Source organism: Rhinatrema bivittatum, chromosome 16, assembly GCF_901001135.1.
Source record: "Rhinatrema bivittatum chromosome 16, aRhiBiv1.1, whole genome shotgun sequence".
NCBI classification, from domain to species: Eukaryota; Metazoa; Chordata; class Amphibia; order Gymnophiona; family Rhinatrematidae; genus Rhinatrema; species Rhinatrema bivittatum.
Genome location: NC_042630.1, coordinates 8,540,992 through 8,556,259, shown reverse-complemented (window position 1 = coordinate 8,556,259; position 15,268 = coordinate 8,540,992).

Sequence of the window (15,268 nt, the reverse complement as noted above, 5' to 3'; positions counted from 1 at the left end):
TATCTTATTTTAGTGCCCCTAATGATTGAATATATACATATATGGTTGCATACATTACATAGATATATTGGTAAATTGAAAGAAAACCCGAGGTCTGTCGAGTTTAACTTTTCTCCCATTACCTGCCAGCTTTCTGTATACGGTAAAGCCCGGGGAAGAGGACAAATCCCCATGCGTCTGTAACCAGTTGTACAGTAGTGAGAACAAAAGTCGTTCACAACCCAACTTCTTAGCCCACCTCGAGTCCCCCCATCAGTGCTTTTCCCTACAATCTTACCCCATCATCATCATCCCCAGGAATTCTAGTTTCTTCCATAAACTTGACATTATTAACAAGCCCTTCAGTGTTATGGTCATGATGGCAAAATGAGCCAGGATTTCAGCACATCTTTCCCTGAGAGGAGTCCACCCCCTCCCCATGTTTTGTTGGCTACTCCAGAAGTAAAAAGATCAACTGCATGATCCATTTACGATCTTTTGATAAGTTGTCATTAAATTTGCCCTGTGTGTTCATATTTCTTTTCTAAAGAAAAGAACAAGAGGTCAGGTGCTTCATTAAGTTTCCTTATATTAAATCTCCATATGACCATAATATATCTAAGTAAAATATAGCGACATGGAAAATCCTTACGCCAGCAATGTCCTTAACGGATGGAAATATGCACTTATACAAATAAATACTAGACAGAGAGAGAGGGGTGATTTGGCGTTGATAGTGTAAATCTTGTGGGCAGGCAACATAGAGCATTATTCTTACCTTGCACAGAATCGCTGTGTTACGCAGATATTTCTGAAAATGAAAGTTATAAAGTCAGTTGATGTAATTGATATAAAGTGATTAAGATTACAAGCGAGAGTGATAGCTAGATACGTGATTGATGCACTATGTAGAGAAATATAGATATAACATCAAAACAAATAACAATATCACCTCTTATTCTAGTTAAATCCCTCGAAACACTAGTGCTATTTGTTGTTGAGAAATATAGATAAACATTGCAGGTGGCTGTTATAGATTAAATTTACATCACGGATATCACAAGTACATATTTTATATAAGTAACAGTAGGCATAGTACAGTCTTTAAATGCCACCTTACCCTGAATCAAGGCTCAACTTCTTTCAGCCTGTCCCTGGATTTTCCTGCAAGTGAAGCATTGTTTTCAAAGGTTAGCTCGACACAGCAGATGTTAAAATCTAGTTAAAACGCAAGAGTGTAGGTAATTAGCATTGACGGATGGAAAGACATAAATCTACAGACAGAATGATGTACAGTATATATGATAAGCGATTTAGAGGAAGGGCACAATCAGTTTCTCTGCTCTTACTGTCCCTAATTACTAGTCATATGCCTACATGGACTGCTGCAGTTACACAAATATTGGACTCTTCGGATTTATAACAGCTACCTCACTGGTTTCCCGTAAAGCTTCAGACAGAAGCATTGCAGGGCTGGTCTGTCTTCCCTAACCTCACAGAATTACTTAAACACTCTGAGAACTCCCGAGGCTGAATTCTCTAGAGCACCTCAAAGGTCTCTCTGTGAAGGAAGACTAGAATGAGCCAACCTCTTTGCAATCTACTCGGATTAGACATGAAAATCGAATTACTATTGTGTCCTCTTGCCCAAAGTTACATTACACTTCCAGTCACATGACAAGATATCATTTATGCCATACATCATCTCTCACTTTGGCATAATTGCAGTAAAATAGCATCTTTTTACTTTTCCTTTTTGCTCAGGGATTTTCCTTTGAGCTTCAGGTATGGAGGGCATCTTCACAATATTTAAAAGTTAGGTAAAGGATGCCATTTTGCTCTACTTGCACTGATATGAGGAGGATGGAGAAGGAGCAGGGAAAACATTTACCTACCTATTTATTTTCAGAAGTGTGCATGTGAGTCTCTGCACATTTACACCTCCTTCTGAGCAGGTGTGCACGCTGCACAGAGATGTCCAGCAACCACTAATTTCCAAAGTGGACCTATGTGTGTAAATGCACTTTGAAAATTCAACTAAAATCAGCATATCCTTTCTACTTGCAGAATTTCAAGTGATATAACACAACCACCCCCACTTATCGTTGTGCTATCTGCCTGGGATTCTGAAGAAGATCCACGCTACAGTCATCCGTGCTTTTATCAGGGCTCTGGATATCTGCTCTTTAGTTATCAATGCTGTATTCATGATTTGAGAGTAGCAGTGTGGTGCCCACGTGCAACTCTTGTAATTCTGATTACAATGTGAACACGGTAATCATTGCACTCCTTAGTATCTATCATTTATTTATGTATTTATTTATACTGTCCTTCTGACAAACAATCACAACGGTTTCAAATATTAACAATTTAAAAACAATTCTGTAAACAAAAAACATAATAAACCATGGTAATACTCAATCCGTACCTCCTATATCATTTAGTAATCAAATTAAGTATTCTTTGATAAATGGCTCACGTTATCTTTACCTTTCTTTAGCCAGGATTTTAACCCTTAGATGTTAATTTAAATAGCCAGATTTTTAGATCTTTCTTAAACATTTTAAACTCACTCTGTACTCATTGTTCGATAGGCATTGTATTCCATAATTTAGATCCTGCGACAGAGAACGCTCTGTCTCTTACTTCAATTAAATGGGCATTTTTTTAATGATGGTACAATTAAAAATCCTTTATTTGCTGATCCAAGGCTGCGATGGGGTGCATGGAAATACAAGATCACACTCAATCAATCTGAGTCTCTATTATTTACCACTTTATAAATTATCATGCCTCATTGACCTCAGAATCCCCCCTCCCCCCCAAAAAAAGTCACTATGATCAACAGCGTCACTGATCTCACCGGCATTATCACCTCTTTTGCTAAATAAAACTCCATCACTGTTATGGAGTTTCCTCGCACTGATTATAACAAAAATTATAAATTGAAGTTTCACTTTTAACTAATCCGGATGTCGCATTAGATAATGTCCGCTAGAGGGCGCTCAACTCCTTACTGACCCATGGTGCTCAGCCAGAAATGAGAACCTGAGTGGGGGTGCAATGTGAGTGGAGAAATAGAGAGCCCTACCCCCCCCCACCCCCAAACCAGACTCCTCTTCAGGTAAGCAGAATGCTCCTCTTCATCCTAGAAACTCACTGCCGGACTGACCTTTCTTGGTGACAATCAATATACTTGTGAGGAAAATAGTACTTAACTATGGTAGATATTCATTTGGATGCAGTTCCAACATTGCTCTCTACATTAATGGTGGGGGGTGGAAGGGAAATAGAACCAAAAGGTTACTAAGAGCCAAGAGTAACAGATAAGTATGAGAGAAATAAAAAAAAAAAAAAGTGTGAAGCTTGTTGGGCAGACTGGATGGGCCCTTTGGTCTTCTTCTGTCGTCATTTCTATGTTTCTATGTTTCTATGAAAAATGAAATTAGGAAAGCCTCTGAGAATTATTTGAAATATATTCTTGTCAGTTAACATCAGTGTTTTAACTATGTGTGTTTTTCTGTAAGCCGCTTAAAACCAAGGATAATGTGGCCTATAAGTCTGGTAATGAATACATAAAGAAAGAAAGAATAAAAGAAAGATCAATAAAATGGGTATTAAGGAGGCAGAAGGAAGGAAAGGCATATAGTAAACATTAATAGAAGAGCTGAGGTCTGTTGGTCATTTTTTGTAGATGTTTTTCCTTGTTTTTTTCAGACTCTCCCTGAGCTGAGAAATACTGAGGGAGAAAATGTAACTGGCCACACTGTGACCCAGTCTCCCCGGCTGCTGGTATGGAAGGCGGGAGAGCTTTAATAAGAGGTCCCTCTGTGCATCCAGCACTTCCCTCCAGGAGTCTGTGCTCTGGGGTCCACACTGTTACCTTAAAATCACTTATCCCCCCCACTCTGCCTATTCAAGCTCCATATTAAGGGCCTGACTCACAAAACTACTTGTCTCCCTTAACCTGGGGAAGAATGTAGTGAATCAGGTCCTAAGTCTGCCACCAGTTCATCATAAAACCAATGCTCTACCAAGTCAAAGTCTCCAGCTGAGACATTTGGAGATTCATAAAAATAACATTTTGAAACATATCCCACCAAAATTAACTTAGGGAATAAATCTAACAGTTTGTGCAGACAGAACACTGTTGTTTGGTTAAAGAAAGTGGAAGGAGACAAGCTTCCTGAGTCATTAAAATAAAATGTCTAATTATTTCCAAAGAGAGCCTTCTTGTAGTGGAAAATCCCCAAATCAGTGCATTCTCCTCAATTTGTAATGGAGTATTTATTTTTATTTATTTAAAAACGTTTATATACCGACGTTATGATTTATATCCTCTTGAAGGAACCCAGGGAGTGAAGATTGCAAGGAAATAGGTCGCTCTGTACCTTGTCTATAGTAACAAATTGTTGGTCATTTACTGTTGACACCACGCCCTGCCCAGCTGACAATATTATCACCACTATCTATTCCATTAACCACAGACCACCACAGACCACGACCACCATGACCCACGCTTTCCACTGTGCAGAGAATCAGACATCTGTTGTGAAGTTTTCTAAGGCAGCTCTCTTTGACTCTTTGATAAGGAACAGGCATCTGGTTGACTGTCTAGGTGGCCTCCAGGAGGGGGTGCCCAGAGTCTTCTGGAGGGCACATCAAAAGAATTGTTGTTGGTGCCGACAGGATCTGAAGTGGCCTCCTCACCGTCTCCCCATGTCACTGAGAAGAGTGGAGGGTGAAAAGGACAGGATTTGGTTTCTCACTGAGAGTCTCTGAAACGTTGACGTTTCATTAGAGGGGGCGGGAAGCAGGGAGAGAGAGATCCTTTAACCTTCAAATACTTATCTTCTCCATACACAGAATGACCCTCTTCACCTTAACGCTCACGGCAGGATTGCACTAATGGGTGAGGGTCCCTTTCCAACGTGGGAGACAGCTAAAGACCCCAGCTTCAATTGTAGAGATAGGTAACTGAGGCCGATCTGAGTGGGGATAGCATGAAGTTTATCAGCCTTGTATACCGCTGAAATGAGGACATAAAAAAAAATGCAAAGCTTGCTGGACAGACTGGATGGGCCGTTTGGTCTTCTTCTACTGTCATTTCTATGTTTCTATGTTAACTAGAAAAGAAAATGCGTTTTTTAGGTAAAAAAAAAAAGGAAAGAAATAGGAAGAGAATAGGAAGTGTGAGCAGATTATATTGTCTGAGAGACTTTGCACATTTTATTTTTTCAGGTCTGGAGTCACTGAACTGTACTTTTAGTGCACCCAGCACGGATCCCACCCTCTCTCGGTACCGGCGCGGCCTGCTCGCCGTCTGCTCACCGTGCATCAGTTTCAGGCCCAGCGCAGTTTGGACGGGGGCAGGATTTCTGCTGTGCTGACTATTTCTGGGATCTCGGTGGTTTCTCCTCTGGATGCTGGCGGGTAGTATTATTGTGCTCGGAGGCCCCACCACACCCTGTACGAAAATAGTGCAGGACATTTTGCCCACAGATGGACGCATCTAAACCGCAGCTCTCTTTTAAACTCTATAACACGGACCGCAGCTCTCTTTTAAACTCTATAACACGGACAGCGTTCCCATTATGAGTAAAACTGAAAAAGATCCCGTTCATCCGCTAACCGAATAATCTTTTGCTTATTTTTCATGTATATTTCAGGTATCTAGGTGTACTCTGAACACGAGCTGTAACATTCTTTCGCGGGGAATTATTTTACATCACAGTTATTGGTAATATGTTATCATTAACATGTTGATGTAAAAGGAAGTGAATAGGGTTTAAGAATTAACTTAGAAACAGTACAACATTAACCAGCGCCCGCATTCATCTTCCATTCTAAATCTAAATTAAACGTGTACAACGTTAACCAGCGCCCGCATTCATCTTCCATTCTAAATCTAAATTAAACGTGTACAACATTAACCAGCGCCCGCATTCATCTTCCATTTTAAATCTAAATTAAACGTGTACAACGTTAACCAGCGCCCGCATTCATCTTCCATTCTAAATCTAAATTAAACGTGTACAGCGTTAACCAGCGCCCGCATTCATCTTCCATTCTAAATCTAAATTAAACGTGCACAACATTAACCAGCGCCCGCATTCATCTTCCATTCTAAATCTAAATTAAACGTGCACAACATTAACCAGCGCCCGCATTCATCTTCCATTCTAAACCTCTTGCACTTGTGGCCAAAGCTTTTTATAAACCAGGGCTCCACTAATTCAGATGTTCCAGCTTAGATCTTTCCACTATTTAATGACAAGAGCATTTAGCAAAATACCCAGGCAAAACCAAATTAGTCAGAAGAAATCTGACAAAGCACGTGGGTAGAGATTTTACTGTTATCAAGTTAACCAAAGTGCAAGGAAATGTTTTCTGAATTGGGAGCATAAAACTGTAAATTTTTCCATACAGAAAAATATATGCTTTCGCAGGTAGCAAAATACATTTAGAATTATTTCCAATAGAAAAGCGATTATGTTAATCAGTTGTTTCCTAAATGTTTTGTTATAAGAAGAAAACTCACAGTGCTCGCTCCATGATTAACAGTAACAAATAGTTTATAACCTTTCAGTGAAACGCATGGAGCAAATATCATGCAAGGATGTAGGACAAGCTGAATGTTGCTGATGGTCATTTACTGTCAATACTATTGGTCACCAAATCACTGCCCCACCATCAACATCACCATCACCATCATCATATTTTGCCATTGAACCCAGCCATCCACGAGCTGTGTGCACTGTGCAGGACCTGATTTAAAGTTTCCCAAGTCTGAGATGTGACCATCTCAGACTGGGGCGCGCTGAGAATCATTCCAGGAGCTTCTTGAAACCCCGGAAGCTTCTGACACTGAGGAGGAAAAGAGAATTTGGTGCTCACGGAAAATGCTCGTTTCTTGCCACTATGATTCGTCACTGGAGAGAGAGAGGGTAAGAAGAAAGAAAACACTCAGCTCCCTTGAGGTCCAAGTGCTGACCTTCTCCAGGACAGATTATGACCCTCTTCATCATACATCTCGCAGCAGGACTGTCATTATTGGGTGAGGGTACATTTCGTCAGTCAAGGGAAACCAATCTCACTCATTAAAGGAGTTCAATTCTAGAGGTAGGGAAATAAGTGAAATCAACAATGAGGCAGACTATTCAACTGACCAGTGATCACATGAGGTTACTATCAGCAATCTATAGAGACTTTTTTTTTTTTAGATGTTAATGAGAAAAAGAATAGGAAGATAATGAAGGATGTGATCAGTTTATATTTACTCAGATAATTTTATTTTGTTTTATTCAGGTCTGGTATTTGCAGATTCAGTTTTCCAGGATCCTCCGGAGCTGAAAGTCAAGGAAGAACAAAACATAACATTGGGATGCACTTTTAATACAACCGGAACGGATCCCTATCTCTTTTGGTACCGACAAGATCCCAACCACTCGCCTCAGCATCTTCTTACGGTGTATCGATATCGTGCTGAGAGTGACTTGGATAGTAAGAGGGTCATAGCAGCTTTGAATGTGTCAGCGAAGCTGCTTCTCCTGAGGATCTGGGCTGTTTCGCTCCGGGACGCTGCTGTGTATTACTGTGCTCTGAGGCCCACACTGGTGCAGGGCCCAGCACTCACTGTACATAAAGCTGCAGGGCATTTTCAACATAGTTTAACACTTTTAAACAATAAATAATTCTTTCAACTTGTTTCTTGACTCTAAAGTCATTCATCCAAGAGCTAAGGGTTTAGCTTCCCAACTCAGACGTGAGTCCCATGATGAGTTTAACTGAAAATCCGATTATTTGCAAACTGAAAAAAACTTTTGAATATTAAAGATTTATATTTTGGTTTATGTTTGTTCCGATCCTGAGCTTTAAAATTAATGCTTTCTCTTTATTGGTTTTATATCGCAGTTACAGGTAACTTGTTAGTAACACAATGGGTGAAAAGGAAATGGATACGAGTGAGATATTAGTAGACATGGACATATTCTGCTTGCAATGCAAACACAGTGATCAGCATGGCCAAGGGGATCCGATTCCACACGATCTGACCATCAACACACAATTGTATTCTCTAGGAGTGGCGTCCCTTCCGCTACACTTCAACACATCACTGCTCTCATTTTAATTCCCATGACCCTGCAGCGAATCCGAATTATTTCATAGAAAGTTTCTCCATTCATCCGGATGTCACTAAAGGAAAGTCCGCTAGGGGGCGCTTGAAAGTTACTGGAAATCGATAGGTCGTCGTCTTGCTTCTTTGACCACCCTACGGCAATCAGAGCGGGTGGGTGGGGGGAACAACCCACCCGAGTGCTAGAACTCGTGGGACATTTAATTACTTTGGCGTGTTGCAAGGGAGCCAGGCACAAACACGGAGACGGAGAGCGAGCCATCCTAAGAGTCCAGGAGCCAGAATGGACATTATCATACTAAATGTCCTCATTCAATTGTCCTTGTCAGGTGAGGATTTAAACACTATTTATGTAAAAACTATCCAGAGAGCACTGCTTGAAAACTTTCTGTATGCAGTGCTCCAGATTTTTAAAAAAAAGCAGCAAAATAAATACTATAGATATGGGGGAAAAAAAGCCATAATACATATTTTACAAACATATATATGTATATGTTTCGATCACTTGTGAAACTACATGGAATTTTATAGAGAATTCTCTAATAAGTGCATGAAACACTTATTTTGATAATGAATTACAAAACATGTTTGAGCAATCATAAGATAACAGAATAGTTATAAAACGGAGGAACCAAACTCATCCAGTAAGATGTTTTATTTTGCTTTCCCAGGTCTTATTTTTGGAGATGCTGTGTCCCAGTTTCCTATCGAACTGAGAGTTACTGAGGGTGAAAATGTAACTTTAAGCTGCAGTTTTACAAGTACAGCTCAGCCTGAGCTCTACTGGTACCGACAGCATGCCAAGCAGTCTCCTCGCCCTCTCCTCTGGGTTAATAACTATTCTGGGGGGAAGAACTTTGTTGGGGAAAGGTTTACAGCAGCATTGAACGTTCCTGAAAAGACGGCGGCACTGAGGATCTCGTCGGTCTCTGCCCAGGACGCTGCCGTGTATTACTGTGCTCTGAGGCCCACAGTGAGAGACAGCCCCCTCACCCCTGTACAAAAAGCTTTAAATCAAACACCGATCTCCACCCGCATCCATCCTTGACTCTGCAATCCCCTACTTTAGTAACCCAGGGCTCACCTTAAAAGGAGAGTTCTTTATTTCAAATTCCACGATTTGAAAACTGAAAGGATTATCCCCTTTTTTGACAGAAGGTATTCAGTCTGGTTGCTTTCTCTCTCTCTGATTTCACTACATTACTATCTACTGGACCTCTACTAAGCTTTAGCAATCTGGAGGAATGTTTCACCTTCCTGGAGATGGAACATTTTCTTTTCCTTTTTTTATTCAAGCAGCGAACCAGCAGTCAATGCCAGAGTAAAGTAAACAGGGGGAATACTTCAGTGATGAGTACAGCTGAGAAACTAATAAATTTAGAAAGCTGATAATTACAGTGCAAAAGCAAGCAACAGCATGACCGATGGCACCCGTTCCCCTACGAAATAACCATTATTGTTACCACCATCATCTCTGTGAGCGCCAGCAGTCGCAGCCCTGCTTCTTTATATCGCTCCATCACTGCTCTCAATTTGATTTCCACCAGAAACGTTCAACAAAAAAGTGTCTTGCTTTGGTCCTCTTCAGCTGGATGTCACGCTAAAGAGATTCCGGTAGAGGGCGCAGTGAAATATAACTTGATTCAGAGGGCGAGCTCTGTGCCCTTTCTCAGCTCTGTCTCTATCAGATGGGTGGGGCTGGCAGGCAGGGGAGAGTCTGAGAGAAATCACCTTGCAGTGGGCGTGGTCCACTCACTTTCCAGTCTTTTAAGAGACAGAGAAATAACCTTCCAAGAGAGAGAGAGAGAGAGAGAGAGAGAGAGAGAGAAAGAGAGGTTCTACAGGATGAAAAATATGGTTCTTGTTAAACTAAATGTCATCATTGAACTGTCCCTACTAGGTGAGGGCCGTTTATTTATTTAGATATAATATCCCGCTTTCCCTTTCATCTTATTTAAGAAATAACTATTCAGAAAACACTTCTTGAAGACTTTGTCTAACCACTGCAGACATTAGAAAATTAGAATCAATAACTATAGGCATGGAAAATAGTCATAATTTAAATATATTCAGAGATGTATATTATTGACCACTTGTCATAGATAGTAAAATAAGTATTTTATAGAAAAATCCTCTAGCGAGAATATGGAAAAATATAATTTATTCTGAATCTCAAATACAAAATATGTTATAAGAGAAGAGCAATAGTCGGAAAATGAAGCAGGAGAGCTGTTACTCGGTATTAAACAAAGTGCTTGTATTTTCCTTTCCAGGTCTCATTTCTGGAGATTCTGTGTTCCAGTTTCCTCCCGAACTGAGAGTCACTGAGGGACAGAATACATGGTTAAGGTGTAATTTTACTACAAGCAGAGGTCAGCCTGAGCTCTATTGGTACCGACAATATCCGAACCAATCTCCGCAGCCTCTTCTGTGGATTAATAAATATTCCGGGGTGAAGCATTTGGCTGGAGAAAGGTTCACAGCAGTACTGAACGATACTGAGAAGACGATGGCAATGAGGATCTCCTCAGTTTCTCCCCAGGACGCTGCAGTGTATTTCTGTGCTCTGGAGCCCACAGTGAGACACAGCCCCACCATCCCCTGTACAAAACTGTGCAGAACACTCTTCAGCCGATGATTTTTGCTGACATCTCTTCAGTTATTTATATCGCTGCCCAGGACTCTTCTAACTCCCTGCCTCCATCCCAAACACCGTTACCATCCTGAATATTTGTTAAAACCAACAAAACAACAAAGCAGTTGAACAGAAATGATATTTTGATTAGGATCACAAATACCAGGGGACTTTTAAGATTTCTTCCTAACGCAAAGATGCACATTCGCATTAAGTCATAGGTGTACATAATTACCAAAACTGTTTCTGGAACAAGTGAATAATGGAGAAATGATAGAATCGAAACAGTTTGACATTGACGCGCAGTGACTTAATTCAAGTAGTCCCTGCTTCAGTCATATGGACGTCATTATTTACTGCACCGTCGTATTTCCACAGCACTGTCCTCATAAGCTTTGCCTTCCAGGCTATTACAAATCAAGCAAATATCAGATTTAAGCTTTCCAAAGGATGCGACACCTTATAGGCAATGACATCAGTTATCCTCCCATCCCCCAATGGACACCAACATCAGGACATTCCCAGTACTATCATCATCTGAAGCTAAACACAGCCCGTCTGCTGTCATGTTTCTTTTTGGACACTAACTATAACACAATTATTTGTTTTCACAAAGTGTTCTTTTTGTGTAACTATCTGGGTGTCATATTAAGAAAAGTCCGCTAGAGGGCGGTATGAACCATTCCTATAGTTAGTGGAACCTATGCGAGCCTGTGCCAGCAATGAAGGGAGGAGGAGAATCAGCGAGGCATCTCCTCATACGCAAAAGGAGACCCTCAGTCGCTCGCGTGTCAGGAGAGGGAGAGGAGAACCCTCTGAGGATCCCGAGAAGCAGCTTTTCGAGGAATGCACAATGATCCTTTTTACCCTAGAGCTCACTATAGGACTTACATTGCTAGGTGAGAAGCGGTGCATACAATCAGTCAAGAGAAATCTAATTAAGAAAACCTCCTTGAAAATTGCTGGAAACACACCTGAGCCAGTTGAAAACATCAGCGTCAGCCGCTTTAGATAAGGAAAATAGTGAAATAGTGAATAGCGAGAACCCTTGTCAGTGATCAAATGCACATAAAAACGTTTTATACCAAAAGCTGCTAATTACCGGATGATTAAATGTAAATGATTATTCTTCAATAAAAGAATACCTACCAATAATAATTTTTTTAAAATAAACTGCAACAAAAGAACTAAACTTGCACTGATGTTTGCAAAAATGTTTTTATGGTTTTTCAGGTCTGGTTTCTGGAGATTCCGTGTTTCAATCGTCTTCTGAGCTGGCAGTGGCTGCTGGACAGGATACAACATTAAGCTGTAACTTTTCTGCTACGAGCAGTGCTCAGCTGGATCTCTTCTGGTACCAGCAGAGCCCGAAACAGTCGCTCCGGCTTCTTCTTGCAGTTAATGGCTATGGCAGGGAGAAGAGCCAGAAGGGAAGGTTTTCAGCTGCTTTAAGCAAAGAGAAGAAAACAGTTCTGCTGAGGATCTCCAGCGTTTCTATTCGGGACACTGCTCGGTATTACTGCGCTCTGAGGCCCACACTGGGACAGGGCCCCTCACCCCTGCTACACAAACTTACAGGACGCGTTCTCTAAATCCAGACAAGCCCCTGACAGCACCTTTTACCTCCAGAGAATTACATGAAGCATCCTGGGGGCTCCCACTTCATATCTTCTAACTAAGGGTCAAACGTTCTCTTTTTCCTTCTCCCAAGTAGTGTCCTGGAGAAAATGCTTAGTACATCTGGTCCCTTGAAAGTGTTACAGACTGAGATCCTTCATGAGGACATTCAAATTAATTCCACATTGAGTTTTTTACTCACTGATTCTCAGATTTTGTTTTCCCTAAATACCTATTTCTGCAGGAAGAGATATCCACGTCCTTTTGTCTTCTGAATTTAATTAACCCTAACATACACTGTGAAATATAAATCAGCCATTTTAAAATGTCAAGCCTAACTTTTATGACGCCAAGGAGCCGATGCAGTAGCAGGTGCTGAGCTCAGCATTATTTGTTTATTTATTTAAAACTTTTCTGTATCGACATTCATATAAAATATCACATCGGTTTACAAAGAACTTTGGTTAAGGCATCAAAAGAAACAAAGTTACAAAGAACAAGGGGTGGGGTAACTTGGAGGGCAAAGAGAATTAGATATTAACGTGGTAAGGAAGTCATGGATAACTAAATAAGGCCTGGATTTATCAAAATGCGGTAAATACCGCATGCGATAGGAAAAGGGGCATATTTTATGCTAATTGAGTATTTATCGCAATTGGCGATAAATACCTCTGTGAAGAGCTAGTGCGATAACAGTTCATATTCTGCGATAAGTGCCAAGTATTTCCTGCATCCAACCAGCTATTCTGGCCAGGCTCTCGCTCTCTCCCCCTCCCCCCGGGGCTCTGGAGCCTTCAAATTGTATAAAATAAGCCTTATGGGACACATCGCAAATGGCAAAGACACTTCATCGCATGGTCACGGCTGGTATCGCACAGCCTAACGCATCTGAAAGAGGTGTTGTTAAAATTTGCGTTATGGCTGTGCGATACCTCTTCGCAGCCAGCCTAACCCAGCCCACTCTCCGCCCCTACTCCTCCCATTTTTGTAATTTGCATCGCACCATATGATATGGTGCGATCGCATGCGGTTTTCGCATGCGATAAGAGGCATATCGCATGCGAAAACGCCTTACCGCAGTTTGATAAATGACCCCCTAAAAGCGTAGTTTGACTGAGTAGTTAGAGGAGTGGGATCCAGTGGTTTCTAAACTATGGCTTGAATACAATGTATTCTGTTATATGTACTGGAATCTATATTAAGGCAATATAAAACGGTAATATACTAATGCAATGTACTAAAGCAGTATAAATATTGCATGTATACAATATACAATTCTAAACTATGGATTATATACAATGGGTTCTATAGTAAAGGCAATATACAAAGGGTTCTATATTAAATGCTGCTAAATGCATGGTTCGACACACATTTTGGACATGCTAGACATGTGCCCAATACAATATTGGGATTAGCACATCCAAAATGTGCATCCATACTGGCACGCAGCTAATAACACTCATCACATGCAAAAGCCATGTTGATGATTCTATTAACTATTACCCCATTATGAAAAAAAAAAATATTGCACTCGATGTGCACATTTTAAGCCTCAAAAATTAATGCCAGCTCAGAGCTGGTGTTGTTTTGAGGCACCCCCAAGCCATGCTTAGAAAACAAAAAAATACAGGTTTTCTGTGGTTCCTCCTACTTAATATCATTGTAGTATTAAGCAGGAAGAACCACAGAAAGCTGCAACATGAAAAAAAAAATCTTGACAGTAGTCAGGTTAGGAAAAGGTTAGCTCAATTTAGTGTGACCATTTTCCTAACCCATGGTTATCTACTGGTTAGAAAAACAGATGCTCAGAAAATTGAGTGTCCATTTTCCTTATCTGAGCACAGCCACCTCTTCTGGGTGCCATGGACACATGCTAGGGACCCAATGTATCCATTGCACAACCCTTTTAGTGTGTCAGCTCATTTGAGCATTGCATTGAGCACCCAAGAGAGGGCATGCCTCCAGGTTAGATGCACATTTTTTTGTGTGCATGATATTGCTTCAGCCTTCAAAGTGGTGATGGTGAAAAGAGCTGAGCCAAGTGAATCTTAGTGCACTCTAATTTTGCTAATCACTAAAGTAAGTAATTCTATGTGATTTGTCTTCACTGAAGCAAGGATGGGGCAAGATGGACTAGCAATTGCAATCTAATGAATATTTCAAATAAAAGTTCTACCCCTACAAAATAAAGGGTTGAAATAGAATGTGCATCCAGGCGATGTTAGTATGGCCGTGTGAATGAGAGATTCTTTCTTCCACTGAAAAAATACTTAACTTTAATGAAAGCACCCCACCCCACCAGTTAATTTAGTCCAGGCTAGCTCACCTCTTAAAAGTATTCTATGTTGTCCCTGCTCATTATTGGCTTTCATTTTTAGGTTCTCTGTTCTGTTTGACATTTTTTCATCTTTCCATTTTTCTCCACAAGGTGGCATTATACTTGAGACACCACATCAGCTTCACCTGTTACAACCTTATAAACTCACCAGTACCGTATGTCATTTATGGCTCTGATCCTTCTCTCTCTCACTTTCATGTTCGAATTTGTTTCCGAACTGGTTATTCAGAAAATTACATTTATGCTGTTCACATCCAAAGAGGAAAGAACCATGAAAGCTATGTTAGTCATCCAACTTGCCTTTTTGTGGTCTTGCCTGGGTAAGTAATGTCTGTAGACTTTAGGAAACTAGCTGTTTAAACTTCTAAATAATGGTTTCACCTTTGTCTTCCTTCATAAAATAATATTTCAAAGCTAAGGAATTCACAATGGATGACAAAAAACTTAGATAGAAAAAGATAACTTTCTTCAGAACCCAGAATAAAACTACTTTAAATATATTTTCAAAAAGCATGCATATTGCAGCAGATTAAAATATAGACATTTCTGCAAATATTATAAT